This window comes from Orycteropus afer, unplaced genomic scaffold (genome assembly GCF_000298275.1).
Source record: "Orycteropus afer afer isolate SDZICR_OR568_19922 unplaced genomic scaffold, OryAfe1.0 scaffold00403, whole genome shotgun sequence".
NCBI lineage: Eukaryota > Metazoa > Chordata > Mammalia > Tubulidentata > Orycteropodidae > Orycteropus > Orycteropus afer.
In genome coordinates, this window is record NW_006921990.1 from 2,600,749 (window position 1) to 2,607,378 (window position 6,630).

Consider the following 6,630-nt stretch of genomic DNA (forward strand, 5'->3'; position numbering starts at 1 on the left):
AAAACTCACGTCTACATGTCACCACAGTAGGACAAACCGACAGACAAGTTTGTCCTGCTGTTGGAGACCTCTCTTATCCCGGCCTGCTACTCTGTGCTACGCCCGTGTTTACCTTGCTCCCGGAGACCCGGTCCCTCTCGGGAGCGTAACAAGGGAGCCGTCTGAGCACTAGTGACTGGGTTTTACCCCTTTCTCCTGCTCTTCTGGCCTGCTACACGGTGCTACGCCTGTGCTTACCTTGCTCCTGGAGACCTGGTCCCTCTCGGGAGGGTAACAAGGGAAAGTGTTCGGTGCAGATCAGTGAGTAAGCACCAGCCCACCTGTGGTTACCTTATTCCCGGAGACCCGGTCCCTCTCGGGAGGGTAACAAGGGAGCCCAGGTTTGAAAATAGGTAAAACAAATTGACGATGCTAAAAGTCAAGATAATGATTTCTTTTGGGGAGGAGGGGTATAGAAATTGGAAGAACACTTGAAGGGGACATTTGGTGTGCTAGTTATATTCTATTCCTTAAAATTCTTAGAGGTTGCAAAAGTGAACTCACTTGATGAATGAATGTACTTGTAGTTTGTGTATTATATATATTATAGTTCAATTACATTGTTTTTTGAAAGTTGAGTTAAGCATTCTCATTCCCACTTCACAACTGATAGAATGAACTTAGACCATTAGTTATTCGCTATTTTATCAGAAATAGAACCCAGGTCCAGTACTTCTTGCACCACTTCTACTACTTTAAAAATGGTTTACTCAGCATCTGTTTGCATGATGAAACTGGTTTGGACACTCTTCAGATAAATCTTTCCTTTTAGGATGAGGGTTGGGAAACCTTTCTTGTAAAAGGGCCATTTGGCAAATATTTTAGACTTGCAAGCCACACGGTCTTTGTTGCAATCACTCAACTCTGCAATTTTAGTACAAAATCAGCCATAGACAATAAACAAAAGAAGGATGTGGCAGGGTTCCAATAAAACTTTATTTATAGACACCTGACACTTGAATTTTTTTATAATTTTTAAGGGTAATGAAGTATTATTCTTTTGATTTCTCTTCAATCATAAAAATGTGGAAAACATTCTTAGTTTGTGGTTCCATAAAAAAATTGGTGGCAGGCCAAATTTGCCTGGGGCCTGTGGCTTGCTGGCTTGTTTTTGGTAGTCTTTTTGAAATATTCACATGAATTGTGGTTTATGTCAACAATTTACATATTTGGTTATATGCATGAGTAAAGGAGCAGACTGTCCTCTATTGTGAGGCTCATTAGGTTGTAAAATTTCCAGCTTATTTAGCACATCACTAAATTCATGGCTCATAAATTAAGCTAGACAGTTCCCTGAAGAACAATTTTGTCCATTGTCTTTTTTCTATGTTTTCTTTGATTTTTTCCCTTTGCATTTAATGAGAACAAACAAAATGTTCTGGGATAAGAACAAAAGGATTCATCAAATGTTAACAGCTGTTGAGCCATCTGTATTGAAAATGAGTTTGATTAGTACCCTAAGGCCATCAAGTCACTGTAGCTATGGCTGAGCTAAGTGAAAAAGAAAATAAAAGGCATATCTAACCAATCATGGGTATGGCTATTGATGAGAGCATACTTCATTTGGAAAAGGATGTAGAGAACAAAAGAAGTAGTAATTTAAAGAGTCTTGATAAATTATCATTATTATAAACTTTTATATGGCTCAGGTATAGCAAGTATTGTGAGGCTGGCACAGAACCAGGCAGTGTTTCATTCTGTTGTACGTAGGGTCGATATGGGTCGGAGCTGACTCGACAGCACCTAATAACAACAACACAACAAACTTTTAGATAACTTTTGGTGTGTAGTAATATTAAAGGAAGGCATGAAACGTGAGAGGAGAGAGCTGGGAAAATTATCTCTAAGTTTGTTTTTAAACATGGTGATGATTTATATGTCATTGATTCTCAACTGGTTTCCTGGAACACATATGCTATAAAACCCCAACAAATATGGCATCTGATTTTGTTCATTGAGTTTTGACTACAACTGAAGATGGAAACTATTTTAACAATATTTGGCAGACTAGTCAAGCATGAGTATCATAAGATGTGATAAGAAGTGGGGTACAACTTGTCACAAGGAACACATGAAATGTGGCATATATCACCAAGTTGGCACTAAGGAAATTCTCTTGTTTACTGGAAGAAGTGAGTACATGACCTGGTGAGTTTATGAGCTGGAAGTCAAGGCAGTAAACATTTGCACTCAAACAACAAGATAGTGTTGAATGTCATCCAAGGGAATAGTGTAGTAATATGTGGCTATAATTGTATTTCTTTGGATGTGTAGCCAAAAACTTTAATATTCAAAGTGTGTTTTGAAAACAAATATTGGCCTAAATCAGTGTTTCTCAACATGTAAACTACTGGGATTTGGGGCAGAATAATTTTTTTTTTTTCTTGTAAATATAGCCTTGCACATTTTGCTTTGACAAGTCTTGGCTGTCTGCAACAGTGTCCCCTAGTTATTGTGACAACCGAAGCATCTTCACACTTGTATAAATGCCTCTTGTGTTGTTGTTGTTATGTGCTGTGGAGTCAGACTGACTCATAGCGACCCCTCCTTCGCTTTCTGAGGCGGTATCACTATGGAAGTAGATTGCCCAACCTTCCTTCCGAGGAGTGGCTGGTGGGGGTATGGTAACATGGCTCCTGGTCTAGAACCACTGATTTAAATACTACAGTTCTATATCACCAACCATACTCACACTGGACCTTTGCCGAGTATTCATTGGATGGTTTACATACAACCAGAATTTGCAACAACACAACAACAACACAATGCACTGCCCTCAAGCTGGATCTGACTCATAGAAACCCCTCCTTGGGTTTCGGAGGCAGTATCACTACAGAGGTAGATTGCTCAACCTTCCTTCCGAGGAGTGGCTGGTGGCTTTGAACCGCCAGCCTTCTGGTTAGCAGTCAAATGCCTTAGGCACTATGCCACCAAAGCTCCTTTGTAACAACAGCAATCTGTTAATAACACAATAATAAAAATATCAAATGTTCCTTTTACATTTCAGAGGAACAAGGCAAAACAAAAGCAGAACAAAGAGACACATAATATAAAATGGGAGTGGCCAGGGACCACAAGAGTGGCAGGATCCAGGTAAGGGGCAGGAGGCAGGCAATATAATACAATATATATTATTCTTAAAATTTTTTGAAAAAACTTTTTGTTGTGAGTTGGGTGAAAATTTACAGAGTAAATCAGTTTTCCGTTCAACAATTTACACACATTTTCTTTCATGTCATTAATTGCAATCCTCTCAATGTAGTCCTTCGACATCCCTCCCTGTGTTTCTCATTACCATTCCTCCTTTTCTCCTAACTCTTCCTGCCTTCTGAACATTGGTCTTGGGCAATGCTTGATTGTTCTAAGGAATGAACACCATCATAGAGTTATTGTTCACCTTGTAGCTCTGTCTGTTGTTTGACTGAAAATTAAGCTCAGGGAGTGAGTTCAGTCCAGGTCCAAAGGGTGACCAATGGCTGTTGCCTTGGGGGTTCCACCAGTTTCTATCTGACCAGTAAGCCTGGTCCTTTTTTCTTAAAAGTTCTTTATTATTTATTTAATACATAAGAATAGCACAATAATAGATTGTGTATGGACATTCTTAGCTAAAAAAAAAAAAAAGATTTTTTTCTAATTTCAGTACATTGATCCTTGCTCTTTGTTTTTGGATGACACATATTTTTTTTCATCTCAGCTGTTCAGATATTTAGTTATTGCTTCTATGGACAAATTACTTATAGTTATTTAGTTTATGGGAATGAACACCTCATATAAAGTGGTTTTTATATGTTTCATTTTCCTTTTCCTCTTCTCAACATGGTTGTTTGTTGATGCACTTCTTAAGGTGTGGTGTTAAGAACTGAACTACTGTAATTAACATGACTGGTTATAGTCAGGTTACAGTAAGTATTGGATGCCATGGCCTCCTTGATTTGGTTATGCTATTGCAAATGGAAAAATATATTAAATATTTTAGATATCATGAATTATTATGAGTTAATGTTGTGCTTTTTGTCATATAAAACTTACTTGTCTGTTTTTGTTGAAATTTCTGTTAATCCATGTCTCCTTCATATTGTGCTTAAGTTGTTGAGGTTTGGCTCCTATAATTCAAATGTTACATTTTACGTTTAAATTTTATCCTGTTCTTCTTTAACTTGTTATTTAAACTTATGAATAATAGGTTGAATCTTGATAATCTCACCCATTAAATTAGCTGTCTCTCCCAAGCTTGCATTAAACACAATTTAAAGCAGCATGATTTTCATGTCTTTATCTAAATTATGAATGAAAGTGCTGAAGAGGGCAGAGCCAAGAAAACACTAGAGAATACTCTCTAGATTAATACATAATTCACAATCTAGTTATTATTTTCAATAAGCTATAACCCTCCTAGCTATGTTTTCTAGTTCATACCTCTGCATCTTAACATATGATGGACAACTAAGAATTTTCCAAATTCCTTGTAAGAAAATAATCAGTGTACATCACCAAAGAAGATATTCAAGTGGCCAAAAAACACATGAAGAAATGTTCGTGATCATTAGCCATCAGAGAGATGCAAGCTAAAACAACAATAGGATGCTATCTCACCCCAGCATTAATAGCAAAGTTCAACAAGACAGAAATAGCAAAGTTCAACAAGACAGAAAATAACACATGCTGTCAAGGATGTAGAGAGATGTGGACTCTCATACACTGCTGGTGGGACTGTAAAATGACACAAACACTGTGGAAATAGGTATGGCAATTCCTTAAAAATTTGGAAATAGAAATACTATTTGACCCAGCAATTCCATTACTAGGTATATATCATAAAGAATTGAGAGCCAGGGAATGAATAGATATACACACACTCATGTTCATTACAGCACTGTTCTCAATAGCAAAGAGATGGAAACAACTTAAGGGCATATCAACAGAGGAATGGATAACCAAACAATGGAAAATTACGCAACACTGAAAAATAATGTAGAATCCTCAATACACCTCATAACGTAGATGAACTTGGAGGACATTATGCTGAGTGAATGAGTCAATGACAACAGGACAAATATTATATAATTCCACTATTATAAAAAGTATAGGAAATGTTTACATATGGAAGGAAACTTTCTTTGTTGGTTACCAGGGATCGGAGGGGAGAGAAGGAAAATTTCTAGATAAGTGACAGACAAGTATTGATCTGGGTGAAAGGAAAGGCAAAAATGAGTGACCAACACAATAACACTAAGAAAAAGGAAGACACAGAGAGCTTCACAAGAGATATAAACAACAAAGAAAAATACTTTTACATACATAATACTGCATTATCAGTAATAACAAACATTAATCTATGGGTAGATACATAGGTAGATAGGCTGAATGATCAGGTATGTCTAGGCAAAAGAGAATATACCCACAACCACATATAAGTTCAACAGACAATATTTCTACATACATAGAATATAAGAATGTCCATATAAATAGAACTAACAGTTGGCAAAGTTAGAATAACTCCTTAGCCACAGCCAAGCACCCTGAGATAGCAAGTTGTTGGGCCTCTAGGCTCAGGAACATGGTCATGGGGAATATCAAGTTCATTTGGCATACATACTACTCAAAAAGAATGTTCTACATCCTGCATTGGCGAGTAGTGACTGGGGTCTTGTTTTGGTTCTCTTGTGCTGCTATAACAGACATAACACAAGTGGATGGCTTTAACAAACAGGAGTTTATTTTCTTACAGTTTAGGAGGCTAGAAGTCTGAATTCAAAGTGCCAGCTCTAGGGGCTGTGGGGAGGCCACTCAACCTTGGGCTTCAGCTCTGCCTCTAGCTCCCAGCCCACTGGAACTGGAGACATCTCGTAACTCAGGAAGTCTCTGGCTGCTAAGGTTAACAAACTCAAGGTTGACAAGTAAAATGGCACAGTCCCAAGATTATCAAGCAACATGGAAGGCCACTAGTTCAAGTCCAGAAACAGTCCCAAATTCAGCAGACAACATGGCAGGCCACTTGCTGATGACTCCCAAATGCAGGATCCATATGTGCCAAGAAGCTCAAGAACTTCCTCAAAGCTGCTTGTTTCGTAGTGGAAGCAGACCTCATCCCTAAGGCAACTACTTGGCTGCTTACAGCAGATTCCACCATGGAGTTGATTACCAGTCTCATCCAGCTGCCCAGCCACTCAAAACCAGGCCAGTCAAGTTGACACATAACCTTAACTACCAAAGGTTTAAAAGATTGCAAGAGCCCATCTAAGATGCAACAATTGGTCTCTCCTCATCCAGAGCAATGAAGAATAAAGAAAAGCAAAGATGCATGGAAACAATTAGTCCAAGGGACTAGTGGACCATATGTGAACCTCAGCCTATATGAATCTGAGACCAGAAGAACTAGATGGTGCCTGGCTGCCACTGCCAGCCACTCAGAAAAGGATCAGTATAGGAGATCTTGGATAGAGTGGAAGAAAAATGTGGAAAAAAACTCAAAATCATAAAAGACCAGGCTTACTGGTGTGATAGATACTGGTGAAACCCCCAAGACCATGGCCCCTAATTACCCTTCATGCCTGGAATTGAACTCACTCCTGTGACTTTCAGCCAAACAAT